The following is a 12,932-nucleotide window of genomic DNA, read 5'->3' on the forward strand; positions in this document are numbered from 1 at the left end:
ACTTCAGTTCAGCTTATACCACAGCTATTTTTCTTGGAAGCAACAGTTCTATTTGCAAAAGACTGGCACGTCAATGGGTTTTACTGGGGCACCCACGTATGCCAACATTTTTATGGCTAGATTCGAGGATGAACACATTTTGAACAACAGCTCATGGACAGAACATCTACTATTGTATCTCAGATACATTGATGACATTTTGGTCTTATGGAGGGGCACGAAAGAAGCTTTGGAGAATGTGATCTTAAGTTTGAACGACTGCCATCCCCACATAAAATTCACATATTCTATCGATGACACTACCATCAACTATTTAGACATTCAGATTGAAAAACGAAACTCCACACTAACAACCAGGATCTTTAAGAAACCAACCGATAGGAATAATGCACTACATTTTCGGAGTTTTCACTCACATTCCCTGAAAAACCATTTACCTTTATCTCAGTTCATCCGGGTGCGCAGAATCAGCTCAGATGATGACCAAGGGAAAATTGACACCGAAATCATGTATCAGCAATACCTAGACAGAGGTTACCCTGCACCGGTTCTGGATACGGCGAAACTTAAGGCATACAGTATGGACAGAATGCAACTACTGAAAAAAACTGAAAAATCTGTTTCCAAACGTGAAGTTTGTGTTCTCAAATACTCTACAGCAGCCATGGCGATCAAACGGAGTATTCTCAGGAGATGGGAAATTATAGAGCAAGAAAATGATTTTACCAACGTTTTTCATGCCAAACCCATCTTTGCCTTTTCCAGATCTAAGAACATCAGAGAGATTTTGGCCAAAAAAATTCCCAATTCACATACGCTTAAATACTTAGGGATGCGCAAATGCTACAATTGCGGTCACTGTGGGAATGTCATGGTGGGTGACACCTTTACACATCCACATACGGGCAAATCTATCAAGCTCAAACATTCTTCTGATTGCAACACAGCCATGGTAGTATATGCCATCAAATGCCCTTGTGGCCACGTTTATGTGGGGAGGACAACCCGTAAAGTAAAAATACGGGTCACTGAACATAAAAGTGCTATTCGCACTTCTAATCAGAAATCGTGTTTAGCATTACACTGGAACACATACCAGCACACCATACCCCAACTTCAATTCACTGTCCTTGAGCAGATATCTGATTTCACACACGCTGATCCCAATAGGCACTTGGCTCAAAGAGAAACATTTTGGATACGTTTTTTACAGACCATGAGCCCTGGGGGTTTGAATGACAAAATTGAACTGATACATTTTCTGTGATAAAGTATGGTTGCATGACAACAACATCTTGATGTAATTTTACAGTTGCTTTATCGTTAATTATTGGAGTTTGCATTGTTTTATGTATGTTTAATGCGATTTTACACATGTATTTTGTACGCTGATTCACGCACATTTAGTTCACAGGCAGTCTTGCCATTCACGAACTAGTTATTGTTAACGTTTAATTTCTATGCCTTTTCTGTTCTTTATTGGGTTTCTGGTTATGATCATTCACCCGTTCAGACATGGCGCCCAGAGTAGTCCACTTTCTTTGTCCACGAGTTTCCCTATTGGTCACATGATCCCCCACGGCTTTTTCTAATATGCACCCGCACGTCCTGGACATATTGAATCTTTGCCATTTGAAGATAGGATCCCCTCGAGGTCGAGTAGCACGTTGCATAAAAAGGTATGCGTATTGGTGTAGAATTAATTGTTTTTAAACTCTAAGTAATGAGGCACCGCTATGCATTAAGCTTACGGCACCATTTCTTTACTTTACCCTCAGACGTTGTGGATGCGTGTTTTACCACTGTGTTTATATCGAATGGATTTGGATGCTCACGCATCATGGATTAGGTGAAGTAAGTGGCACCTTATGCTGGATTCTTTTTTTCCATCACTATTCGATCTCTTTTGGCAACACTAGATCGTCCATTTCCATTTTTGATACACAGGTTCTTGTGAGTGACGACATGGACCTCTTTCTCGTGCTAATTCGCACTTGAACGTTGGGAGGTGAGTCCTCCGTAGGCAATTGTGGTTGGATTACGGTGGTTATAAGGTATTCGGTTCACTCGAGCACTCAATTTTCTAATTCACTAAAACTTACTTTTAAGCGCGTTTTATCACTCCGACGGGCACTTTTCATTATACTCAGGCGCTTTGTAATTGGTATCAAGTTTCTGCACTCACTGGTGTTACTCATGTATCCCTTGTTTTATTCTTACTCATCTTTTTTTTACATTTTCTTTTTTTCATTCGCTTCGAGTCTTCAATAAACTTTATTCACAAATTTCTCTTTTCTTTGCATTTGCATGCAGAATATTGGCTGGATAGCATTGGATGCCAAGGGCTGCACAATGTTAAATAATGTCACACATGGACATATGCATAAGTTTGATTGTACATTTGCATAGCTTTCATTCGAATTGACTTATATACGTACATGTATATATCTTTACAGTATTCCCCTGAAGAAGGTGTTTGTCACACCGAAATGCATTGGGACACTTGACGTTTTTCTGAATATACCAAGAAAATAAAGAAGAATCTCAGAATTTATGAAGATTCACAAACTACTGTTTTGACTTGCAGTCACCATTATTACTTTTTCAATTTCAATGGTCAGATTGTATTATTGGACAACTAAAAAGTGTCTTGGAATATACTTATTGTTTACTTTTCACTCAGGACGTTGTTTATAACTTTAACTAAAATAGGCACCATATGTGCTCTCTGTCTACTTATGTTTCGCAATTGATGTACGTCATATACTTGTTTACTTTCATACATTGACCAGTTGCACCTTATAGGGCAGGTGGATAGTGCGCCTTTTTCAAACTTTTGTTTCAAACTTTTGTTTGAATAACTTTTGGTTCTTACCTTTGCACCATGAGCAGAATCTTTTTCCATTTTCCACTGCCCGGACGAAGTTCCCATTCATGATCTGAGTGAAGTGGAGCAGATCTATTTGGTCGTTTTGGTCCCAGGTGGATTTCATACTGAAATGTCCACCTCGTAGAGGATGGCTCAGTCCCACAGCATCCGAGGCTCTTCCAATAGAGAATGGGATCTCGTTCCACCTTGCTTTTCCAATGTAGAACACAGAAATAGTGTTGTCTGCATAGATCAACCAAGCTTGTTTTGTTAACATCAGAAGGAACGACTGCAAGTCTAGCCTAATGGACCATTAACATCAGATGTTTATGTGGAGTTTGTTTCCATCTCGGACAAGAAGCCTCTTGTGAAAAGCTCTGACATGTGTGCCCCATTCTTCGAGCAACACATCTTTTGTCATGATTATGCGGATTGTTGGAATGGAAGACCTGCTTTGATGGGAACCTCCAGCAAACGGGGTTTGACTAAGCAGTCTAGTGACTTTCACCATGTCAATCCGAGGTAGTTGCCTGCTTCACTGGTGATCTATCTCCTGCTCAATAAGCCTCATGCAGAGCCTGAAAAAAGGAGTCAGATGGATGCAGGAGGACACAAGATCTAAGCGGATGTGTATTCTGACACTGTTCACTTGGAGCAAGATGCCTTTGGCATGGTCTGAAGTTTTGCAAGACTTCCTGCATAGGGATAAGCCTTCCCCAGTTGAGGGTCCAAGATTGCCCCAAGGAACTTCAATCTGGTCATAGGATGAATGGAGGATTTCTCAGTATTTAGGGGTCAATCCTAGTGATACGATAGGCTGAAGCATGCAGCTGTGGAAGGTCAATTACCTACCTTTGATGGTGCTTGGGTGCACAGCACCAAGCATGTCCAACAAGGGACATGCTTGGTGCTGTGGTCTTCCAAGGAAGGGAGCTACAGGAGTCAGGCGCTTTGATACAATTGGGGGTGCAGACCTCAGATCAAATGGAAGCATTCTAAATTCAGCACTGCCCTGCCACTGAAAATCTCAGGTATTGCCTGTGATGTTTATGTATAGTGACATGAAAACAAGCATCCTGAAGATCTAGTGATGTGAGGCAGTCCCCCTTCCAGTAGCTTCGTGGGAGTTTTTGGAGGCTTACCATTCTGAAGAATTGTTTTTCAAGAATTTGCTCAAATGTTGGATGGTCAAGTATAGGCTTCTACGGACTTGATTTTTTTCTTGACCAGAAAACATCTAGAGTAGAATTCACAATTCTTCTGGTTCTTTGGGACCTTTTCGATGACTGCTTTTTGGAGGGAATCCCTTGCTAGCTCCCACAAGTGATAATTATTTTCAGAGCAGATGGTTGAGAGGTTTCCGTATAATTTCTGGAGTCGGACGACACTGCATTATTTGGAGCACCCACGAGCGGTTGCTGCTGCCCAAGCAGTGTCAAAAGCAGAGATTCTTCTTGTAACAAAAAAACACTGTCAGTAGGGGGGACAGCTGTTAAGTCAAGCTCTCTTCTAGTTATTCTGTGAGCAAGGTTTGTCTTCTCCGTTTTTCCTCACCAATGTTCTGCCATAGATGGTAACAGGATCTTCTTTAGACTCCCTGTTGGGAGAAGGCTACACTGTACGCTTGAGATCTCCTTGAGACACCAACAAAAGAGCAGAGGATGAGCGTATGTACTGTAGACAAGCCAGGATCTGGGGCATGACAGTGTCCGTCTTGACTTTCTCCGGGGTGTCTTCCATATATTTCCCAAAGAACGTTTGGCCATGAAAAGGAACCTCTGGTTGGACATCTGGATGAAAAGTTCTCCAATGCCTTCCCTGCCTGTGCAGGACTGCTGTCCCTGCGCGCTGATGGAAGACTGCTTTGTAAGCATCAGTTGCTTCACTGATGATGCACTTGAACTTTACCTACTAATGGCCTTCGCCTCTTCCATTTTATCCTCAGAAATGAGACTGAAATAGAGTGAAATGTTTTGCCGCATTTGTTCATATTGTCCCAGGATGGCCAAGGCATTTGCAGCTTTTATGGAGGTTATAACCATAGAGTGTACTCTGGAGCTGTCAATGTGCCTGCTATCCATGTCTGGAGGAGCTGACGTGATAGTATTTTTCTGATCTACACTGGGCAGCTGCCACACTGATGGGAGTCAGCCTTCAAATTGTGACTCAAGCATGCTGGCACACATTTTTTGGGCCCTATGCTTCTTTTCAAAACTGGGTAAATCTGCCTAAAGTGTGGCTGGTGTACGCATTAGCTGGATACCCTCGGACCAGACAAAAACCAGGACTAGAATAAACTTTGTAGATTTTGGAGAATGTTCCTCAAAATCATATGGAAAACATTGCTTCTCCAGTATGGGCAACAATGGTTGTGTAGAAACCTTCAGTGGTATGCACCAATTTAAGACTGAAAAGGGAAGACGCACATTGACTAGTTTGTCGTCAACAAGGTCCCTCCAATCGACAATGGATAGATATCCGGGGCCGACAGGGGAGACGGTCACTACAGGGGTTGTAGACAGGAATGAGATGCCAGTCGACGGGATGGTCAACGATTTGGGTGGCAAAACTGACTGGATGCTAGCAGCGCTGGATTTTCATGCAATTTTATACGCAAGTCGTGCATCACCTTTTAATGCTTTTTCAAAGAAAGGCGTTGTCATCTTTGGAGAAGGAGCCTGCAAAAGCTTTGGAGGTAAATTGCAGCTAAGTTCCATATGCTTCCTTTATTATGCTTCCTTTGTGGAAGTGCTTATTGGGACACTTCACTAAATCTTCCTGGTAAGAGAGGGCATCCACTTAAGAAATGGAAATTCTCTTCTCAAACATACAGCCAACTTCCTTTCTCTGTCCTGAGGAATCATTTGAAGGAAGGTCTTACAGATGTTGCAGCAAGAAGTTTTAGGACTGGGATAAAGGCAATAAATGCACTGATCATGAGGCTCATCAGTGTAGATATTCAGACTAAGCAAGACTTGAAAAGACATCTTTTTCAGCCACACGGATAGCTGGTCACAGCTGACAGACTGCATGGGCCAGTGCTAAGGTGAAAATCTCAGAAACCTCCTAAAAATGGTTTAATGGAAACTGAAGATAAGTCTGTGCTTGCAGTCCACGGAGGACAAAGCAAAGATCGAGGAATTTGAGGTTAGAGCAGAGACGTGGGGACTCTCTCACAGAGACAGTAATTAAGGTGGCCTCTATGGAGACAATGAGAGTTGAGCACTTCAGCCAGTCCTGTGGAAACTTGGGTTGTTTCAAATGAGCTGGATGCGCTATTAAATAACTGTTGTTTAACACTGGTTACTGCTATTTAATGTTTATGGGGAATGAGTCACCCAAGTGGATATGCGACTAATCCAATGCTGGATAACAAGAGGTCACAGCAAGTCAACCTGTGCAACAATTTTCTAAGTAAATATTGGGGCGAGTCCACTGGCAGAAGGCTCAAAATGGACTCACTGGGCGCACACACCCTTTATACAGCTGTATATTGTAAACCCATGTTAGCTGTAGAATTTTTTCAGTTAAAGACATGGCTAAAGATGTTCTGGATTGAAGGCCCAGCTAATAAATGAGGCTGGGGCGAGGAGTGCACTACTATAACAATTGGGTATCCATTTTTTTTTTCAATTCGTACAAACAGTCAAACAACCGATAACCAGTGATATTTCAAGATCTTTTTAAAGCGATCGATTTTCAGTAAAACATTATTCTCCACGAGGTGATTTTAACAAAATAAACATTTAGAACATACAATGAATTTGTGGTGGTAGTGCCAAAAAACAGGCATTGACAACTCCTAGAATTTGCTACAATGTCGGGCATACTGGATCAAACGATTGGACACCTCGAACCCAAAGGCGTTGAATGATAAAATTTATAAAAAAACAAGCCATCTCTATTTTAATATAATGAGTCACTAAACTATCATAACAATAAGGGTTTCACAATTAGAATGGGAAGGAGCACAAAATTGCACACACATTTCTTCAAATACATTTCCTTAAGAACTAATCTTAGAGCAACTAAGAGGTAGAAGATGACAATATTAAGGATAGCAATTTGATGTCATTTCAATTAATGCTTGAATTGCAAAGTTTGTTACCTAGCACCGTATGGATAGTTTCACATGGGTAAATCACTTTATTAGTTACTCTGATCGCAGTACGTGGTACCACATGCTTGCATGATTCATTGTGCATGGATAACCAAACTTTTGATATCAGTATTCCTACGTGATCATCGGGACACTCGAACATATATAATTTTCATTTAAGCAGGACTGTTTTATACTCCAGAGTTCATCATGAATAACGAAGTAGTGGACATTCGGAGAGGTGAACTGATAACTCTTTGTCTTTGAATTTGCCCGTTGATTTTTGAAGTTTCCAGGGATACATCAGTAGTAAGTGGACATAAGCAGCGCGATTATAACATGAGACTGGCTCACTCATGCGTTCTTAATGGTGAGACCTTTGGGCTAATAGATAGGTTAGACTGTATCACTGATAACTTTTGGCTCTTGTCAAAATTATTCAGTGACAGGGAGGAACAGAGTTCCGGCGATATACACATACGTTTGTGCATCGGGAGGTTTATAAGTACTAGAAAAATATGCGGAATTGTTATATTTATTTTGTTGATGTCGGAGCAATTAAGCATTTAGATTGTACAACATGGCGGGATCAGTTGTTGTGCACCGTGATCATGTTCAACTTATGGGCTCCACTCATGGCGTACTTTCGGTTATTTAGTCAATCTGCGTTTATGTAGTGCCGGGATTCCATCTTCACAGTTTCAGCAATGTAAGGGCCTCAATCGCTTGAAAGTCCAGATATGGCAAATTGGATTGATGGAGTATAACTGGAAAGGGTCAGCTTGACCTAATTACGGCCTAATATGGACATGTTTGTTTTGATAGTGCCGTGTTGGGGACAGTGAGAGGATGACAGAACAGCGCGTCTTTTGGAAGTTGCCAGGTATGAATGGTTACGCACTTGTGTGCGAATACGTTTGTGTTTAATTGCGTAGCTCCTACAAGTGAAGACCATGTGTCATGTTACAGATCATTCTATGACATGTTGGCATCTAAGTCGTGCACTCAGATACAATTGGTTTTCATTCCTAAGTGATGTTTGTGCCATTGGTTGAAAAGATTGTTGGGTTACACATTGTTTTGAAGAGGGTCACCCAATTGAGTTGATGTGAACACCAGTTGGATTTATGCATAATACAATTCACAGTCTCTTGTACAGTTTCACTATTTTCAGCAGTGAGATTGTCTGAGGAATAACAATGTTGGGAAGTGAATTTCACTTGAGTGTGATCTAACAACCCTATAGAAACACTGAGCAGCACCATCATTACATATGTCCATTATGACTATTTGATCCCCAAACGATAGGCCTAACTCGATCTTCTACTTTATTAAAACTAGGAAATTTGATACAAGACTGTTTTGCTTCAATGTGTTGCGACCACCCAAGGAATCGAGACAAGCCAATATTCAATTAAAAAAAGGAACTTGGAGACCATTCAAGCATGTCAATAAACTGCTGATGCCAACCTAACAGAAACCATAAGGAAGACCCTGGCAATTTCTAAAACCGGTGATGAAATAGTCAGCCATTTTAGTTCTGATCAGATGGAATAGCTTATGAAATAATTGTATACAACTTTAACACTCAGTCTTAATTTGTTTTTGTTTTTTTTGTTTGTTTTTTAACGTTTTCACACCCATTTTATACTGGTCAAAGTACTCAGTTTTGCCAACAACCAAGTATATATATTTTAAAAATTACCTTAGAAAATTATACATACATGCTTAATACTAGTTTGGCTGTTTCTTACAAGACCTTTTGGCTTTCATTTAAACAAATCCGTATGGGGAATTCCTCTTAATTACAGGTTATTTAGGTTCTTTTTCTGAATAAAAGGTAGCACTACATGTACACATCAATTAATTACATGGCACTCTGGGGTAAAATAAATGATATAAAAGTGTTAAATGTTTGCTAATGAATTAATCTGCGGAGATGTGATATATTAATCGAATCACCGCAAAATCTTGCCAGATTAATTCTTAATTTGTAGATCTTTGTTTAACAAGGTTGCCCCTGTTCAACTAATTAGCTACTACAATGTAATGTACGAACATGTGAAGTAATAATGGCTTTTCATTTTTGTAGCATTGCAATAAGCATGGAATTAATTTCGAATTACTAAGATGATCTCTGCCTGAAAAAGGAATATCCTTCGGAGTATTTTTAGATACTACCTCACTTCAGATGATAGCGGTTTAAGTAAATCTAAAGTGTCATATATTTTGTTTTTTGCTTGCAATAATTTCTGTATCAACAAGGGCTTTAACAGCGTCCTAAATTAGCTTAAAAATGTATGTATAACTCTAGCGACAGCAATCAGTGACAGTGCATATGAACAAGGATGCACAGTGAGATGAACTGGTCAGTTAGGAGCGAAGTGACTTGATGGTTTATTCAAATAGGGCTTACATAGAGGACACTTCCATAGGTTTTCTTTGGTTATTTATTTTCTCTTATCAAGGTGGTCTTATGCAACTTTGCTATAAACAATTTCTTACAAAATTGTCTGAGATGGTGGTACAACTGTGCTCTACTGATGGGGAAAGTTTAGAAATACTAACTTATCCCCCAGGCCACATCTAACCCCTGTTCAGTCTCTCTGATCTATATCTCTTTCCTTTAGAAAAAGGAGTATGTGAGATTTAATTGTGGGGCAGTTCAAGTTCTACTATGTATCAAGAGATTACTTGTGAAAGAAAAGGTCCTCAGACTTTGATAGAGCCTACAAATTTACCATTTAGTTTAGGAGAAGCCTAGTATGTGGGTGTCAATGTATACGTCCATAATGGGCATACACCCGTTCCCTGTGAGTTCAATTGGAATGCAAGTATGGACACAAAGTTACACAGCTTAGTTGTAATAAATCAAAGAGAAGAGTATGGACACACTTTAAGATACTTGTTCACATTGTTCATATTCTAACAGTATGGTCAGAAGTGGTATTTAGCCAAAACATGTTTCACCCTGCATGGCACTCTCACGCAAGGTTTTTCTCAAGGCTATCTGAGCAAAAAAGTGGACAAAAAGAAATGTATTTAAAAGGGCTGGGACTCCATGGCTCTTCAATTCAAATTATGTTTCAAGATTTAATTAGATCTCCATGGTATTTGCCAAAGGAAGGCTTTGAGAAAATGTTTCCCTTTAGTGAACTTGGGTCCAGGAAGGCAAATACCTTGCACAGGAAAAAATATGGCTGCACGTTTGCTGTAAAAAAAGAATCCTCCACTCAGTGGTGTGACGAAACGTGAGGGGGTCCCGCTGCAAAGTACCTGGAGGGATTCTAGCTCATGATTTATTCAGGAGCTCCTGGGCCAGTGTACTGTGCTGAGGGGGCCCCTGCAGCTCAGGCCCCCCCCCCCGCACCGTGGGCACCTGTGTTAGGCCACTGCCTCCACCTCAGTATAGAGCCAGAAGTTCAAAGAGGCATCTCCTTCGGGCGGGTTGGATAGAGGAACGTGCTGGCAGGTTTACAAGGAACTGTTTCAAAGAACTGCCCTCCTAAGCTTGGCATCAGACTAAACAAGTGAAGAATGAATGTGAAGAGAAAACATTGGAGGCATTAGGAGCATCTCCTATTGCAATGTTCCTCTTAAAGCCACATAGTAGTAAAAGGTAAAACATCTTCATAGAACATGCAATGGGTTACTTGCATAAAACAGTGAATCTATCACAGTCCTACATCAAGCCTGTTTTACCATAGATTTAAAGGTTTATAGTGGCTCAGCAGGAAAGCAAATAGTAAGGTTTAACATTGTTAATGCAAAAATCAAACACTTCCCTTACGTCAAGCCTATCCGACCACCTTTTTATATAATTGGAATAAGGTCTCACACTCTTCATTGTGCTATGACACATTCTTATGTAGAGTCTTCTTACAGCTACATACAGGGCTACCAAACCGCTTTCTACTTGCATGAAAGTCTTAAGTGTGGATGAAAATACAAAATTATATTTGAGCAAATCTAAAGTTCATTGCTGACATACTTACTCAAATATTTTAAGATTAGGGAAACAGCAAAGGAATACAGCTCACTAACCCACCTTACCAAAGCACCTGTGCACAAAAGGAGTTATCAACAGATAGGACAACTCTTTCTGAAGGAGCAACCATAGACAGAGTACATGGGGATCTGCTGAGCCTGACTGCTCAACAATTCAGAGCGCCTATGAGACAGATAGGAAAATATTTTGGCAGTAGCTTTGGGTGCAAAGACAGGTACTCTCCTTAGCTGTTGGTAGAAAGTCTTAACATAGCTTTTAAGTTACAAACTGATTTGGACATAGTCCTCCCTACTATGAGATAACATTAAATGAGCTAATTCGCTGCCCTGCTAAATTCAGAGGAATATGCCATGTTAGACACTCTCTACATTTCAGGAAGGAAAATTACACCTACCAAGAGAACCTCTCTCTTTATTCCGCTTATCTATGTCCAATCTCACCTGAAAAGTTTGATTCCTTTCCAGACAACGAAGCTGCACAACATGTAGATGAGTACAACAAATCCTGAACCTGAGCCCCCTAAAACCATCAATTTGGAGTGGAATTTTGCTAAAGAAATACCTCAAAGCAATTTGCAGGACCACAAAAAATCTTGTGAGGAGAAACTACCAGGCTCTGCATCATACCCAGCATTTCAGTAATGAGCTAGATGAGCAAGGGACCCTTCTGTTTTGTGCAAGAAGACTGGTTATAATGTGGTCTCACAGTCAGGAGAATAAACTCAGCCAGGCAGGTATAGCCTACACCAACTAAAAGGAAAATACTTCACAAACCCATGATGAAGCTCTCCCTAAAAAGTGCTTTTCTTGAATGGCCGGCCCGGAGAGTTGCGATAAAGTAGCTAGCATTTTATGTGCCCTAAAGGCTTAATCAGTGCTAATGTCCACTTCTCATGCCCTGGGTTCCAAAGGAATAAACCTTTTACTATGAATCCACTTTATTCGAAAGCAGAAAAGGACAAGCAAGCAGGATGCCGCCATACAATAATGGTTACAGCACCGGTGAAGAGATCATATTTAATGAATGGCTTAAACTTAGAGGAATATCCAAAATGTAAACAAGAAACTTCTTAAAAATAACTTTTGAAAATGTTAAGTTACTTCATCATAAGTTGTAAAGAACATTTTCGAAATGAAGACATTCGCCAGATAGTGAAGGATAAACTGAAGTTGGGAAGAAATTGCAGAAATGTGGTAAGCATTCTGTGAGGTGGTGGGTGGGGTGCGTTACTATATCGTTTTCTTCGTTAAGTGTTAAGAATTTCAGTGTAAACATTGCCAACGTTATTCTCTAAATGTTACACATTTCGACCACTACTAACCTTTTTTGTAGAAGAAAGCATTGAGGAATTTTTCTGCCTGCTTTTCCAGTCAAATGATTTTTGCTTGCTCTTGTCGATGAAGAGCTTCTTCTCCAGATTCCTAAATCGGTTCATTCAGACCTATCAAGTGCTCCTAGAAAGAAATACATCAGGGAATGCAAATTAATAAAATAAAAATAATATTGTACATATTACATGTTCACCACAATTCTCATTTTGTAGACAAAAGCCTTACCTGTAAACATAGATGTTTTGTATTGTATGGTATGGGACGGTATTTCTTGGTATGGTAAAACTGGATACTCAATCGCAAAAACATAACTTTCTTCCATCCCAAATGGGAATCGAGCCCACAATCCCCAGCTTCGGAGGCCAGTTAGGGCACCGGGCCCTGTCTAGCCGTATGAAATGTTTGCCCCACTCATATGTATATCACTACCAGTCATATAGAAAACAAATAGCCAACCCTGTAAAATACCTCCAGTTTGGAGATTAAAGTTTGAGATGGCAGAGTTTAAGCAATTTGATAATTACTCACCACACTTCAGTCCTAATGTGCTTAAGAGAGAAGACCTCGACAAAAGTGGATATACACAACAGCAAAAATATATCCTTCTTCCACCTCAGATGGTCC

The 12,932-nt window shown here is 40.3% G+C and overlaps 1 protein-coding gene across 2 annotated transcripts in view; it reads right to left on the minus strand.

Annotated features, from left to right (window-relative positions):
* LCOR (ligand dependent nuclear receptor corepressor) overlaps positions 1–12,932 on the minus strand; it is a 343,287-nt gene that overhangs the window by 270,498 nt on the left and 59,857 nt on the right. For both annotated transcript variants that reach the window (XM_085606418.1, XM_085606419.1), the window contains exon 2: positions 12,299–12,431. The gene's annotated coding sequence lies outside the window, so the exon portion shown is untranslated. The remainder of the gene's footprint in view (positions 1–12,298; positions 12,432–12,932) is intronic.

Source organism: Triturus cristatus, chromosome 1_2 (genome assembly GCF_964204655.1).
Source record: "Triturus cristatus chromosome 1_2, aTriCri1.1, whole genome shotgun sequence".
Taxonomy (NCBI): Eukaryota; Metazoa; Chordata; class Amphibia; order Caudata; family Salamandridae; genus Triturus; species Triturus cristatus.